We start from the raw sequence: 16,206 nt of genomic DNA, 5'->3' as shown, positions 1-16,206 counted from the left end.
AAGGATTTGGCAACAGATTACGTCATCTTCCCGTTCCAAACCTGCTTTTTTAGTTCTACTTCCTTGAGGAACAGAGAAACCCAAGGTATCACCGCCATCGGAACGAGGGTCAAGCTGGGCTCAAGTCTTTCACGAACCTGCTGGCCAGGCCCAACGTTCAAATATGGTTGGAGGAGGATTTTGTCATTTGTTCCGGCTGCCTGCGAAAGCTCGCCCATGCTTCCTGAAGTACACTGGGATCTGCAACGTCGACCAACGAAGACTGGCAGACCGTCAGTGAAAAGGCACGGTCATGTGAAGTCCAGCAGGGTTCAGAAAAATGTCGTAGGAGGTCAAGCAGGGTTCAGAAAGAGGTCAGAGGAGGTTCAGCAGGGTTCAGAAAGAGGTCATAGGAGGTCCAGCAGGGTACAGAAAGAGGTCGCAGTAGGTCCAGCAGGGTTCAGAAAGAGGTCATGTGAAGTCCAGCAGGGTTCAGATAGAGGTCATGTGAAGTCCAGCAGGGTTCAGATAGAGGTCATGTGAAGTCCAGCAGGGTTCAGAAAGAGGTCAGAGGAGGTTCAGCAGGGTTCAGAAAGAGTTCATAGGAGGTCCAGCAGGGAACAGAAAGAGGTCGCAGTAGGTCCAGCAGGGTTCAGAAAGAGGTCATAGGAGGTCCAGCAGGGTACAGAAAGAGGTCGCAGTAGGTCCAGCAGGGTTCAGAAAGAGGTCATGTGAAGTCCAGCAGGGTTCAGAAAGATGTCGTAGGAGGTCAAGCAGGGTTCAGAAAGAGGTCAGAGGAGGTTCACCAGGGTTCAGAAAGAGGTCATAGGAGGTCCAGCAGGGTACAGAAAGAGGTCGCAGTAGGTCCAGCAGGGTTCAGAAAGAGGTCATGTGAAGTCCAGCAGGGTTCAGATAGAGGTCATGTGAAGTCCAGCAGGGTTCAGAAAAGTTGGTGCATTCATTTGTGTTCAGCTGCAATTCCGAGTACTTGTCAGAGGCCTTTGTGCACGTGGCTCAGGAACGTGCACGTCTGCGACAACCGGAGACTCCTTACGTTGATCACTCATTATTGCAGCACTAAAACATATCAGTAGGAGTGATAGCTGGTAGTCACATGGGCCAGTGGCACAATGGATGACGCGTCTGACTACAAATCAGGAGATTGTAGGTTCGACTCCTACCTGGCTCAAAACTGATTTTGACTTCACTTTTAGCAATATTTAATGAAGTCGCGTGGTCGCTTTGCTTCTTCAACATATTTTCCTGAAGTCGAATTCATTGGAGTGGTCGTCCACCCCTTGGTGACGATTGAGTAACCTTGGTCACCTCTTTAAAATACAGTCGCGACCCTCGCGTCAAGGATTTGGCAACAGATTACGTCATCTTCCCGTTCCAAACCTGCTTTTTTAGTTCTACTTCCTTGAGGAACAGAGAAACCCAAGGTATCACCACCATCGGAACGAGGGTCAAGCTGGGCTCAAGTCTTTCACGAACCTGCTGGCCAGGCCCAACGTTCAAATATGGTTGGAGGAGGAATTTGTCATTTGTTCCGGCTGCCTGCGAAAGCTCGCCCATGCTTCCTGAAGTACACTGGGATCTGCAACGTCGACCAACGAAGACTGGCAGACCGTCAGTGAAAAGGCACGGTCATGTGAAGTCCAGCAGGGTTCAGATAGAGGTCATGTGAAGTCCAGCAGGGTTCAGATAGAGGTCATGTGAAGTCCAGCAGGGTTCAGAAAGATGTCGTAGGAGGTCAATCAGGGTTCAGAAAGAGGTCAGAGGAGGTTCAGCAGGGTTCAGAAAGAGGTCATAGGAGGTCCAGCAGGGTACAGAAAGAGGTCATAGGAGGTCCAGCAGGGTACAGAAAGAGGTCGCAGTAGGTCCAGCAGGGTTCAGAAAGAGGTCATGTGAAGTCCAGCAGGGTTCAGATAGAGGTCATGTGAAGTCCAGCAGGGTTCAGAAAGAGGTCATAGGAGGTCCAGCAGGGTACAGAAAGAGGTCGCAGTAGGTCCAGCAGGGTTCAGAAAGAGGTCATGTGAAGTCCAACAGGGTTCAGATAGAGGTCATGTGAAGTCCAGCAGGGTTCAGAAAGAGGTCATAGGAGGTCCAGCAGGGTACAGAAATAGGTCGCAGTAGGTCCAGTAGGGTTCAGAAAGAGGTCATGTGAAGTCCAGCATGGTTCAGATAGAGGTCGTGTGAAGTCCAGCAGGGTTCAGATTGAGGTCATGTGAAGTTCAGCAGGGTTCAGAAAGAGGTCATGTGAAGTCCAGCAGGGTTCAGAAAAGTTGGTGCATTCATTTATGTTCAGCTGCAATTCCGAGTACTTGTCAGAGGCCTTTGTGCGCGTGGCTCAGGAACGTGCACGTCTGCGACAACCGGAGACCCCTTACGTTGATCACTCATTATTGCAGCACTAAAACATATCAGTAGGAGTGATAGCTAGTAGTCACATGGGCCAGTGGCGCAATGGATAACGCGTCTGACTACGAATTAGAAGATTGTAGGTTCGACTCCTACCTGGCTCAAAACTGATTTTGACATCACTTTTAGCAATATTTAATGAAGTCGCGTGGTCGCTTTGCTTCTTCAACATATTTTCCTGAAGTCGAATTCATTGGAGTGGTAGTCCACCCCTTGGTGACGATTGAGTAACCTTGGTCACCTCTTTAAAATACAGTCGCGACCCTCGCGTCAAGGATTTGGCAACAGATTACGTCATCTTCCCGTTCCAAACCTGCTTTTTTAGTTCTACTTCCTTGAGGAACAGAGAAACCCAAGGTATCACCGCCATCGGAACGAGGGTCAAGCTGGGCTCAAGTCTTTCACGAACCTGCTGGCCAGGCCCAACGTTCAAATATGGTTGGAGGAGGAATTTGTCATTTGTTCCAGCTGCCTGTGAAAGCTCGCCCATGCTTCCTGAAGTACACTGGGATCTGCAACGTCGACCAACGAAGACTGGCAGACCGTCAGTGAAAAGGCACGGTCATGTGAAGTCCAGCAGGGTTCAGATAGAGGTCATGTGAAGTCCAGCAGGGTTCAGATAGAGGTCATGTGAAGTCCAGCAGGGTTCAGAAAGATGTCGTAGGAGGTCAATCAGGGTTCAGAAAGAGGTCAGAGGAGGTTCAGCAGGGTTCAGAAAGAGGTCATAAGAGGTCCAGCAGGGTACAGAAAGAGGTCGCAGTAGGTCCAGCAGGGTTCAGAAAGAGGTCATGTGAAGTCCAGCAGGGTTCAGATAGAGGTCATGTGAAGTCCAGCAGGATTCAGAAAGGAGTCATGTGAAGTCCAGCAGGGTTCAGATATATGTCATGTGAAGTCCAGCAGGGTTCAGAAAAGTTGGTGCATTCATTTGTGTTCAGCTGCAATTCCGAGTACTTGTCAGAGGCCTTTGTGCGCGTGGCTCAGGAAAGTGCACGTCTGCGACAACCGGAGACCCCTTACGTTGATCACTCATTATTGCAGCACTAAAACATATCAGTAGGAGTGATAGCTAGTAGTCACATGGGCCAGTGGCGCAATGGATAACGCGTCTGACTACGAATCAGAAGATTGTAGGTTCGACTCCTACCTGGCTCAAAACTGATTTTGACTTCACTTTTAGCAATATTTAATGAAGTCGCGTGGTCGCTTTGCTTCTTCAACATATTTTCCTGAAGTCGAATTCATTGGAGTGGTAGTCCACCCCTTGGTGACGATTGAGTAACCTTGGTCACCTCTTTAAAATACAGTCGCGACCCTCGCGTCAAGGATTTGGCAACAGATTACGTCATCTTCCCGTTCCAAACCTGCTTTTTTAGTTCTACTTCCTTGAGGAACAGAGAAACCCAAGGTATCACCGCCATCGGAACGAGGGTCAAGCTGGGCTCAAGTCTTTCACGAACCTGCTGGCCAGGCCCAACGTTCAAATATGGTTGGAGGAGGAATTTGTCATTTGTTCCGGCTGCCTGCGAAAGCTCGCCCATGCTTCCTGAAGTACACTGGGATCTGCAACGTCGACCAACGAAGACTGGCAGACCGTCAGTGAAAAGGCACGGTCATGTGAAGTCCAGCAGGGTTCAGAAAGATGTCGTAGGAGGTCAAGCAGGGTTCAGAAAGAGGTCAGAGGAGGTTCAGCAGGGTTCAGAAAGAGGTCATAGGAGGTCCAGCAGGGTACAGAAAGAGGTCGCAGTAGGTCCAGCAGGGTTCAGAAAGAGGTCATGTGAAGTCCAGCAGGGTTCAGATAGAGGTCATGTGAAGTCCAGCAGGGTTCAGATAGAGGTCATGTGAAGTCCAGCAGGGTTCAGAAAGATGTCGTAGGAGGTCAATCAGGGTTCAGAAAGAGGTCAGAGGAGGTTCAGCAGGGTTCAGAAAGAGGTCATAGGAGGTCCAGCAGGGTACAGAAAGAGGTCGCAGTAGGTCCAGCAGGGTTCAGAAAGAGGTCATGTGAAGTCCAGCAGGGTTCAGATAGAGGTCATGTGAAGTCTAGCAGGGTTCAGAAAGGAGTCATGTGAAGTCCAGCAGGGTTCAGATATATGTCATGTGAAGTCCAGCAGGGTTCAGAAAAGTTGGTGCATTCATTTGTGTTCAGCTGCAATTCCGAGTCCTTGTCAGAGGCCTTTGTGCGCGTGCCTCAGGAAAGTGCACGTCTGCGACAACCGGAGACCCCTTACGTTGATCACTCATTATTGCAGCACTAAAACATATCAGTAGGAGTGATAGCTAGTAGTCACATGGGCCAGTGGCGCAATGGATAACGCGTCTGACGACGAATCAGAAGATTGTAGGTTCGACTCCTACCTGGCTCAAAACTGATTTTGACTTCACTTTTAGCAATATTTAATGAAGTCGCGTGGTCGCTTTGCTTCTTCAACATATTTTCCTGAAGTCGAATTCATTGGAGTGGTAGTCCACCCCTTGGTGACGATTGAGTAACCTTGGTCACCTCTTTAAAATACAGTCGCGACCCTCGCGTCAAGGATTTGGCAACAGATTACGTCATCTTCCCGTTCCAAACCTGCTTTTTTAGTTCTACTTCCTTGAGGAACAGAGAAACCCAAGGTATCACCGCCATCGGAACGAGGGTCAGGCTGGGCTCAAGTCTTTCACGAACCTGCTGGCCAGGCCCAACGTTCAAATATGGTTGGAGGAGGAATTTGTCATTTGTTCCGGCTGCCTGCGAAAGCTCGCCCATGCTTCCTGAAGTACACTGGGATCTGCAACGTCGACCAACGAAGACTGGCAGACCGTCAGTGAAAAGGCACGGTCATGTGAAGTCCAGCAGGGTTCAGATAGAGGTCATGTGAAGTCCAGCAGGGTTCAGATAGAGGTCATGTGAAGTCCAGCAGGGTTCAGAAAGATGTCGGAGGAGGTCAATCAGGGTTCAGAAAGAGGTCAGAGGAGGTTCAGCAGGGTTCAGAAAGAGGTCATAAGAGGTCCAGCAGGGTACAGAAAGAGGTCGCAGTAGGTCCAGCAGGGTTCAGAAAGAGGTCATGTGAAGTCCAGCAGGGTTCAGAAAGAGGTCATAAGAGGTCCAGCAGGGTACAGAAAGAGGTCAGAGGAGGTTCAGCAGGGTTCAGAAAGAGGTCATAGGAAGTCCAGCAGGGTACAGAAAGAGGTCGCAGTAGGTCCAGCAGGGTTCAGATATATGTCATGTGAAGTCCAGCATGGTTCAGATAGAGGTCGTGTGAAGTCCAGCAGGGTTCAGATAGAGGTCATGTGAAGTTCAGCAGGGTTCAGAAAGAGGTCATGTGAAGTCCAGCAGGGTTCAGAAAGGAGTCATGTGAAGTCCAGCAGGGTTCAGATATATGTCATGTGAAGTCCAGCAGGGTTCAGAAAAGTTGGTGCATTCATTTGTGTTCAGCTGCAATTCCGAGTACTTGTCAGAGGCCTTTGTGCGCGTGGCTCAGGAAAGTGCACGTCTGCGACAACCGGAAACCCCTGACGTTGATCACTCATTATTGCAGCACTAAAACATATCAGTAGGAGTGATAGTTAGTAGTCAGCTGGGCCAGTGGCGCAATGGATAACGTGTCTGACTACGAATCAGAAGATTGTAGGTTCGACTCCGACCTGGCTCAAAACTGATTTTGACTTCACTTTTAGCAATATTTAATGAAGTCGCGTGGTCGCTTTGTTTCCTCAACATATTTTCCTGAAGTCGAATTCATTGGAGTGGTAGTCCACCCCTTGGTGACGATTGAGTAACCTTGGTCACCTCTTTAAAATACAGTCGCGACCCTCGCGTCAAGGATTTGGCAACAGATTACGTCATCTTCCCGTTCCAAACCTGCTTTTTTAGTTCTACTTCCTTGAGGAACAGAGAAACCCAAGGTATCACCGCCATCGGAACGAGGGTCAAGCTGGGCTCAAGTCTTTCACGAACCTGCTGGCCAGGCCCAACGTTCAAATATGGTTGGAGGAGGAATTTGTCATTTGTTCCGGCTGCCTGCGAAAGCTCGCCCATGCTTCCTGAAGTACACTGGGATCTGCAACGTCGACCAACGAAGACTGGCAGACCGTCAGTGAAAAGGCACGGTCATGTGAAGTCCAGCAGGGTTCAGAAAGATGTCGTAGGAGGTCAAGCAGGGTTCAGAAAGAGGTCAGAGGAGGTTCAGCAGGGTTCAGAAAGAGGTCATAGGAGGTCCAGCAGGGTACAGAAAGAGGTCGCAGTAGGTCCAGCAGGGTTCAGAAAGAGGTCATGTGAAGTCCAGCAGCGTTCAGATAGAGGTCATGTGAAGTCCAGCAGGGTTCAGATAGAGGTCATGTGAAGTCCAGCAGGGTTCAGAAAGATGTCGTAGGAGGTCAATCAGGGTTCAGAAAGAGGTCAGAGGAGGTTCTGCAGGGTTCAGAAAGAGGTCATAGGAGGTCCAGCAGGGTACAGAAAGAGGTCGCAGTAGGTCCAGCAGGGTTCAGAAAGAGGTCATGTGAAGTCCAGCAGGGTTCAGATAGAGGTCATGTGAAGTCCAGCAGGGTTCAGAAAGGAGTCATGTGAAGTCCAGCAGGGTTCAGATATATGTCATGTGAAGTCCAGCAGGGTTCAGAAAAGTTGGTGCATTCATTTGTGTTCAGCTGCAATTCCGAGTACTTGTCAAAGGCCTTTGTGCGCGTGGCTCAGGAACGTGCACGTCTGCGACAACCGGAGACCCCTTACGTTGATCACTCATTATTGCAGCACTAAAACATATCAGTAGGAGTGATAGCTAGTAGTCACATGGGCCAGTGGCGCAATGGATAACGCGTCTGACTACGAATCAGAAGATTGTAGGTTCGACTCCTACCTGGCTCAAAACTGATTTTGACTTCACTTTTAGCAATATTTAATGAAGTCGCGTGGTCGCTTTGCTTCTTCAACATATTTTCCTGAAGTCGAATTCATTGGAGTGGAAGTCCACCCCTTGGTGACGATTGAGTAACCTTGGTCACCTCTTTAAAATACAGTCGCGACCCTCGCGTCAAGGATTTGGCAACAGATTACGTCATCTTCCCGTTCCAAACCTGCTTTTTTAGTTCTACTTCCTTGAGGAACAGAGAAACCCAAGGTATCACCGCCATCGGAACGAGGGTCAAGCTGGGCTCAAGTCTTTCACGAACCTGCTGGCCAGGCCCAACGTTCAAATATGGTTGGAGGAGGAATTTGTCATTTGTTCCGGCTGCCTGCGAAAGCTCGCCCATGCTTCCTGAAGTACACTGGGATCTGCAACGTCGACCAACGAAGACTGGCAGACCGTCAGTGAAAAGGCACGGTCATGTGAAGTCCAGCAGGGTTCAGAAAGATGTCGTAGGAGGTCAAGCAGGGTTCAGAAAGAGGTCAGAGGGGGTTCAGCAGGGTTCAGAAAGAGGTCATAGGAGGTCCAGCAGGGTCCAGAAAGAGGTCGCAGTAGGTCCAGCAGGGTTCAGAGAGAGGTCATGTGAAGTCCAGCAGGGTTCAGATAGAGATCATGTGAAGTCCAGCAGGGTTCAGATAGAGGTCATGTGAAGTCCAGCAGGGTTAAGAAAGATGTCGTAGGAGGTCAATCCGGGTTCAGAAAGAGGTCAGAGGAGGTTCAGCAGGGTTCAGAAAGAGGTCATAGGAGGTCCAGCAGGGTACAGAAAGAGGTCGCAGTAGGTCCAGCAGGGTTCAGAAAGAGGTCATGTGAAGTCCAGCATGGTTCAGATAGAGGTCGTGTGAAGTCCAGCAGGGTTCAGATAGAGGTCATGTGAAGTTCAGCAGGGTTCAGAAAGAGGTCATAGGAGGTCCAGCAGGGTACAGAAAGAGGTCGCAGTAGGTCCAGCAGGGTTCAGATAGAGGTCGTGTGAAGTCCAGCAGGATTCAGATAGAGGTCATGTGAAGTTCAGCAGGGTTCAGAAAGAGGTCATGTGAAGTCCAGCAGGGTTCAGAAAAGTTGGTGCATTCATTTATGTTCAGCTGCAATTCCGAGTACTTGTCAGAGGCCTTTGTGCGCGTGGCTCAGGAACGTGCACGTCTGCGACAACCGGAGACCCCTTACGTTGATCACTCATTATTGCAGCACTAAAACATATCAGTAGGAGTGATAGCTAGTAGTCACATGGGCCAGTGGCGCAATGGATAACGCGTCTGACTACGAATCAGAAGATTGTAGGTTCGACTCCTACCTGGCTCAAAACTGATTTTGACTTCACTTTTAGCAATATTTAATGAAGTCGCGTGGTCGCTTTGCTTCTTCAACATATTTTCCTGAAGTCGAATTCATTGGAGTGGTAGTCCACCCCTTGGTGACGATTGAGTAACCTTGGTCACCTCTTTAAAATACAGTCGCGACTCTCGCGTCAAGGATTTGGCAACAGATTACGTCATCTTCCCGTTCCAAACCTGCTTTTTTAGTTCTACTTCCTTGAGGAACAGAGAAACCCAAGGTATCACCGCCATCGGAACGAGGGTCAAGCTGGGCTCAAGTCTTTCACGAACCTGCTGGCCAGGCCCAACGTTCAAATATGGTTGGAGGAGGAATTTGTCACTTGTTCCGGCTGCCTGCGAAAGCTCGCCCATGCTTCCTGAAGTACACTGGGATCTGCAACGTCGACCAACGAAGACTGGCAGACCGTCAGTGAAAAGGCACGGTCATGTGAAGTCCAGCAGGGTTCAGAAAGATGTCGTAAGAGGTCAAGCAGGGTTCAGAAAGAGGTCAGAGGAGGTTCAGCAGGGTTCAGAAAGAGGTCATAGGAGGTCCAGCAGGGTACAGAAAGAGGTCGCAGTAGGTCCAGCAGGGTTCAGAAAGAGGTCATGTGAAGTCCAGCAGGGTTCAGATAGAGGTCATGTGAAGTCCAGCAGGGTTCAGATAGAGGTCATGTGAAGTCCAGCAGGGTTCAGAAAGATGTCGTAGGAGGTCAATCAGGGTTCAGAAAGAGGTCAGAGGAGGTTCAGCAGGGTTCAGAAAGAGGTCATAGGAGGTCCAGCAGGGTACAGAAAGAGGTCGCAGTAGGTCCAGCAGGGTTCAGAAAGAGGTCATGTGAAGTCCAGCAGGGTTCAGATAGAGGTCATGTGAAGTCCAGCAGGGTTCAGAAAGGAGTCATGTGAAGTCCAGCAGGGTTCAGATATATGTCATGTGAAGTCCAGCAGGGTTCAGAAAAGTTGGTGCATTCATTTGTGTTCAGCTGCAATTCCGAGTACTTGTCAGAGGCCTTTGTGCGCGTGGCTCAGGAACGTGCACGTCTGCGACAACCGGAGACCCCTTACGTTGATCACTCATTATTGCAGCACTAAAACATATCAGTAGGAGTGATAGCTAGTAGTCACATGGGCCAGTGGCGCAATGGATAACGCGTGTGACTACGAATCAGAAGATTGTAGGTTCGACTCCTACCTGGCTCAAAACTGATTTTGACTTCACTTTTAGCAATATTTAATGAAGTCGCGTGGTCGCTTTGCTTCTTCAACATATTTTCCTGAAGTCGAATTCATTGGAGTGGTAGTCCACCCCTTGTTGACGATTGAGTAACCTTGGTCACCTCTTTAAAATACAGTCGCGACCCTCGCGTCAAGGATTTGGCAACAGATTACGTCATCTTCCCGTTCCAAACCTGCTTTTTTAGTTATACTTCCTTGAGGAACAGAGAAACCCAAGGTATTACCGCCATCGGAACGAGGGTCAAGCTGGGCTCAAGTCTTTCACGAACCTGCTGGCCAGGCCCAACGTTCAAATATGGTTGGAGGAGGAATTTGTCATTTGTTCCGGCTGCCTGCGAAAGCTCGCCCATGCTTCCTGAAGTACACTGGGATCTGCAACGTCGACCAACGAAGACTGGCAGACCGTCAGTGAAAAGGCACGGTCATGTGAAGTCCAGCAGGGTTCAGAAAGATGTCGTAGGAGGTCAAGCAGGGTTCAGAAAGAGGTCAGAGGAGGTTCAGCAGGGTTCAGAAAGAGGTCATAGGAGGTCCAGCAGGGTACAGAAAGAGGTCGCAGTAGGTTGTAGAAGAATTTTGTGTATGACTCACAGGACTCCAATGACCGGACACAGGTTTACAAAAGGTCTGGTTTATTATTCACTTCATTCCATTTACCAAATAATACCGCATTATTCAATGGCTGAGATTAACTCTTTTCCATGGTCCTTTTCGTTCGGCTGATGTTCTTCCGCAGCGCCGTACTCGTTCATTCCATCGTTCCGTCGGGCAGGGCTTCTGAGGACAAGTCTACTTTACTCAACGTTTGCTCTCGTTTATATCGCCAAACTGGACTTAATCTCCTCTCCGCTAATGCCCCGAGGTCATGCCTGTACCAAGTCCTGGTATCAGCTCGCTCCCCTCCTGCTGTGATTTCCATTTACACAGCAGGGGGGGGGGTGCTCTAGCCTGGGGCCTTGACCAGGTGTTTCAAGAGATTACCATGTTCATACACATTCTGACACTCATTTACAAACTCGTCTTTAACAGAGTTTGCATGTAAAATGTATCTGCTTTGTTACCAGGTTAATTAATAAGTTACCAGTGCCAATTAATAAGTTACACTGAGTTACATTTCCACAAGGTCCAGCAGGGTTCAGAAAGAGGTCATGTGAAGTCCAGCAGGGTTCAGATAGAGGTCATGTGAAGTCCAGCAGGGTTCAGAAAGGAGTCATGTGAAGTCCAGCAGGGTTCAGATATATGTCATGTGAAGTCCAGCAGGGTTCAGAAAAGTTGGTGCATTCATTTGTGTTCAGCTGCAATTCCGAGTACTTGTCAGAGGCCTTTGTGCGCGTGGCTCAGGAACGTGCACGTCTGCGACAACCGGAGACCCCTTACGTTGATCACTCATTATTGCAGCACTAAAACATATCAGTAGGAGTGATAGCTAGTAGTCAAATGGGCCAGTGGCGCAATGGATAACGCGTCTGACTACGAATCAGAAGATTGTAGGTTCGACTCCTACCTGGCTCAAAACTGATTTTGACTTCACTTTTAGCAATATTTAATGAAGTCGCGTGGTCGCTTTGCTTCTTCAACATATTTTCCTGAAGTCGAATTCATTGGAGTGGTAGTCCACCCCTTGGTGACGATTGAGTAACCTTGGTCACCTCTTTAAAATACAGTCGCGACCCTCGCGTCAAGGATTTGGCAACAGATTACGTCATCTTCCCGTTCCAAACCTGCTTTTTTAGTTCTACTTCCTTGAGGAACAGAGAAACCCAAGGTATCACCGCCATCGGAACGAGGGTCAAGCTGGGCTCAAGTCTTTCACGAACCTGCTGGCCAGGCCCAACGTTCAAATATGGTTGGAGGAGGAATTTGTCATTTGTTCCAGCTGCCTGTGAAAGCTCGCCCATGCTTCCTGAAGTACACTGGGATCTGCAACGTCGACCAACGAAGACTGGCAGACCGTCAGTGAAAAGGCACGGTCATGTGAAGTCCAGCAGGGTTCAGATAGAGGTCATGTGAAGTCCAGCAGGGTTCAGATAGAGGTCATGTGAAGTCCAGCAGGGTTCAGAAAGATGTCGTAGGAGGTCAATCAGGGTTCAGAAAGAGGTCAGAGGAGGTTCAGCAGGGTTCAGAAAGAGGTCATAAGAGGTCCAGCAGGGTACAGAAAGAGGTCGCAGTAGGTCCAGCAGGGTTCAGAAAGAGGTCATGTGAAGTCCAGCAGGGTTCAGATAGAGGTCATGTGAAGTCCAGCAGGATTCAGAAAGGAGTCATGTGAAGTCCAGCAGGGTTCAGATATATGTCATGTGAAGTCCAGCAGGGTTCAGAAAAGTTGGTGCATTCATTTGTGTTCAGCTGCAATTCCGAGTACTTGTCAGAGGCCTTTGTGCGCGTGGCTCAGGAAAGTGCACGTCTGCGACAACCGGAGACCCCTTACGTTGATCACTCATTATTGCAGCACTAAAACATATCAGTAGGAGTGATAGCTAGTAGTCACATGGGCCAGTGGCGCAATGGATAACGCGTCTGACTACGAATCAGAAGATTGTAGGTTTGACTCCTACCTGGCTCAAAACTGATTTTGACTTCACTTTTAGCAATATTTAATGAAGTCGCGTGGTCGCTTTGCTTCTTCAACATATTTTCCTGAAGTCGAATTCATTGGAGTGGTAGTCCACCCCTTGGTGACGATTGAGTAACCTTGGTCACCTCTTTAAAATACAGTCGCGACCCTCGCGTCAAGGATTTGGCAACAGATTACGTCATCTTCCCGTTCCAAACCTGCTTTTTTAGTTCTACTTCCTTGAGGAACAGAGAAACCCAAGGTATCACCGCCATCGGAACGAGGGTCAAGCTGGGCTCAAGTCTTTCACGAACCTGCTGGCCAGGCCCAACGTTCAAATATGGTTGGAGGAGGAATTTGTCATTTGTTCCGGCTGCCTGCGAAAGCTCGCCCATGCTTCCTGAAGTACACTGGGATCTGCAACGTCGACCAACGAAGACTGGCAGACCGTCAGTGAAAAGGCACGGTCATGTGAAGTCCAGCAGGGTTCAGAAAGATGTCGTAGGAGGTCAAGCAGGGTTCAGAAAGAGGTCAGAGGAGGTTCAGCAGGGTTCAGAAAGAGGTCATAGGAGGTCCAGCAGGGTACAGAAAGAGGTCGCAGTAGGTCCAGCAGGGTTCAGAAAGAGGTCATGTGAAGTCCAGCAGGGTTCAGATAGAGGTCATGTGAAGTCCAGCAGGGTTCAGATAGAGGTCATGTGAAGTCCAGCAGGGTTCAGAAAGATGTCGTAGGAGGTCAATCAGGGTTCAGAAAGAGGTCAGAGGAGGTTCAGCAGGGTTCAGAAAGAGGTCATAGGAGGTCCAGCAGGGTACAGAAAGAGGTCGCAGTAGGTCCAGCAGGGTTCAGAAAGAGGTCATGTGAAGTCCAGCAGGGTTCAGATAGAGGTCATGTGAAGTCTAGCAGGGTTCAGAAAGGAGTCATGTGAAGTCCAGCAGGGTTCAGATATATGTCATGTGAAGTCCAGCAGGGTTCAGAAAAGTTGGTGCATTCATTTGTGTTCAGCTGCAATTCCGAGTCCTTGTCAGAGGCCTTTGTGCGCGTGCCTCAGGAAAGTGCACGTCTGCGACAACCGGAGACCCCTTACGTTGATCACTCATTATTGCAGCACTAAAACATATCAGTAGGAGTGATAGCTAGTAGTCACATGGGCCAGTGGCGCAATGGATAACGCGTCTGACGACGAATCAGAAGATTGTAGGTTCGACTCCTACCTGGCTCAAAACTGATTTTGACTTCACTTTTAGCAATATTTAATGAAGTCGCGTGGTCGCTTTGCTTCTTCAACATATTTTCCTGAAGTCGAATTCATTGGAGTGGTAGTCCACCCCTTGGTGACGATTGAGTAACCTTGGTCACCTCTTTAAAATACAGTCGCGACCCTCGCGTCAAGGATTTGGCAACAGATTACGTCATCTTCCCGTTCCAAACCTGCTTTTTTAGTTCTACTTCCTTGAGGAACAGAGAAACCCAAGGTATCACCGCCATCGGAACGAGGGTCAGGCTGGGCTCAAGTCTTTCACGAACCTGCTGGCCAGGCCCAACGTTCAAATATGGTTGGAGGAGGAATTTGTCATTTGTTCCGGCTGCCTGCGAAAGCTCGCCCATGCTTCCTGAAGTACACTGGGATCTGCAACGTCGACCAACGAAGACTGGCAGACCGTCAGTGAAAAGGCACGGTCATGTGAAGTCCAGCAGGGTTCAGATAGAGGTCATGTGAAGTCCAGCAGGGTTCAGATAGAGGTCATGTGAAGTCCAGCAGGGTTCAGAAAGATGTCGGAGGAGGTCAATCAGGGTTCAGAAAGAGGTCAGAGGAGGTTCAGCAGGGTTCAGAAAGAGGTCATAAGAGGTCCAGCAGGGTACAGAAAGAGGTCGCAGTAGGTCCAGCAGGGTTCAGAAAGAGGTCATGTGAAGTCCAGCAGGGTTCAGAAAGAGGTCATAAGAGGTCCAGCAGGGTACAGAAAGAGGTCAGAGGAGGTTCAGCAGGGTTCAGAAAGAGGTCATAGGAAGTCCAGCAGGGTACAGAAAGAGGTCGCAGTAGGTCCAGCAGGGTTCAGATATATGTCATGTGAAGTCCAGCATGGTTCAGATAGAGGTCGTGTGAAGTCCAGCAGGGTTCAGATAGAGGTCATGTGAAGTTCAGCAGGGTTCAGAAAGAGGTCATGTGAAGTCCAGCAGGGTTCAGAAAGGAGTCATGTGAAGTCCAGCAGGGTTCAGATATATGTCATGTGAAGTCCAGCAGGGTTCAGAAAAGTTGGTGCATTCATTTGTGTTCAGCTGCAATTCCGAGTACTTGTCAGAGGCCTTTGTGCGCGTGGCTCAGGAAAGTGCACGTCTGCGACAACCGGAAACCCCTGACGTTGATCACTCATTATTGCAGCACTAAAACATATCAGTAGGAGTGATAGTTAGTAGTCAGCTGGGCCAGTGGCGCAATGGATAACGTGTCTGACTACGAATCAGAAGATTGTAGGTTCGACTCCGACCTGGCTCAAAACTGATTTTGACTTCACTTTTAGCAATATTTAATGAAGTCGCGTGGTCGCTTTGTTTCCTCAACATATTTTCCTGAAGTCGAATTCATTGGAGTGGTAGTCCACCCCTTGGTGACGATTGAGTAACCTTGGTCACCTCTTTAAAATACAGTCGCGACCCTCGCGTCAAGGATTTGGCAACAGATTACGTCATCTTCCCGTTCCAAACCTGCTTTTTTAGTTCTACTTCCTTGAGGAACAGAGAAACCCAAGGTATCACCGCCATCGGAACGAGGGTCAAGCTGGGCTCAAGTCTTTCACGAACCTGCTGGCCAGGCCCAACGTTCAAATATGGTTGGAGGAGGAATTTGTCATTTGTTCCGGCTGCCTGCGAAAGCTCGCCCATGCTTCCTGAAGTACACTGGGATCTGCAACGTCGACCAACGAAGACTGGCAGACCGTCAGTGAAAAGGCACGGTCATGTGAAGTCCAGCAGGGTTCAGAAAGATGTCGTAGGAGGTCAAGCAGGGTTCAGAAAGAGGTCAGAGGAGGTTCAGCAGGGTTCAGAAAGAGGTCATAGGAGGTCCAGCAGGGTACAGAAAGAGGTCGCAGTAGGTCCAGCAGGGTTCAGAAAGAGGTCATGTGAAGTCCAGCAGCGTTCAGATAGAGGTCATGTGAAGTCCAGCAGGGTTCAGATAGAGGTCATGTGAAGTCCAGCAGGGTTCAGAAAGATGTCGTAGGAGGTCAATCAGGGTTCAGAAAGAGGTCAGAGGAGGTTCTGCAGGGTTCAGAAAGAGGTCATAGGAGGTCCAGCAGGGTACAGAAAGAGGTCGCAGTAGGTCCAGCAGGGTTCAGAAAGAGGTCATGTGAAGTCCAGCAGGGTTCAGATAGAGGTCATGTGAAGTCCAGCAGGGTTCAGAAAGGAGTCATGTGAAGTCCAGCAGGGTTCAGATATATGTCATGTGAAGTCCAGCAGGGTTCAGAAAAGTTGGTGCATTCATTTGTGTTCAGCTGCAATTCCGAGTACTTGTCAAAGGCCTTTGTGCGCGTGGCTCAGGAACGTGCACGTCTGCGACAACCGGAGACCCCTTACGTTGATCACTCATTATTGCAGCACTAAAACATATCAGTAGGAGTGATAGCTAGTAGTCACATGGGCCAGTGGCGCAATGGATAACGCGTCTGACTACGAATCAGAAGATTGTAGGTTCGACTCCTACCTGGCTCAAAACTGATTTTGACTTCACTTTTAGCAATATTTAATGAAGTCGCGTGGTCGCTTTGCTTCTTCAACATATTTTCCTGAAGTCGAATTCATTGGAGTGGAAGTCCACCCCTTGGTGACGATTGAGTAACCTTGGTCACCTCT

The 16,206-nt window shown here is 49.2% G+C and overlaps 1 non-coding gene across 1 annotated transcript; it reads left to right on the top strand.

Moving 5' to 3' along the window:
• Positions 1–1,095: 1,095 nt before the first annotated feature.
• On the top strand, positions 1,096–1,168 carry TRNAC-ACA (transfer RNA cysteine (anticodon ACA)). The gene has a single exon. It is a non-coding gene; the product is annotated as a tRNA-Cys (tRNA).
• The last annotated feature ends 15,038 nt before the right edge of the window (positions 1,169–16,206 follow it).

This window comes from Myxine glutinosa, chromosome 9 (assembly GCF_964187855.1).
Source record: "Myxine glutinosa chromosome 9, kmMyxGlut1.1, whole genome shotgun sequence".
Lineage (NCBI taxonomy): Eukaryota > Metazoa > Chordata > Myxini > Myxiniformes > Myxinidae > Myxine > Myxine glutinosa.
Note: the sequence above shows the minus strand (reverse complement) of the source record. Positions and strands in the feature narration are given on the sequence as shown.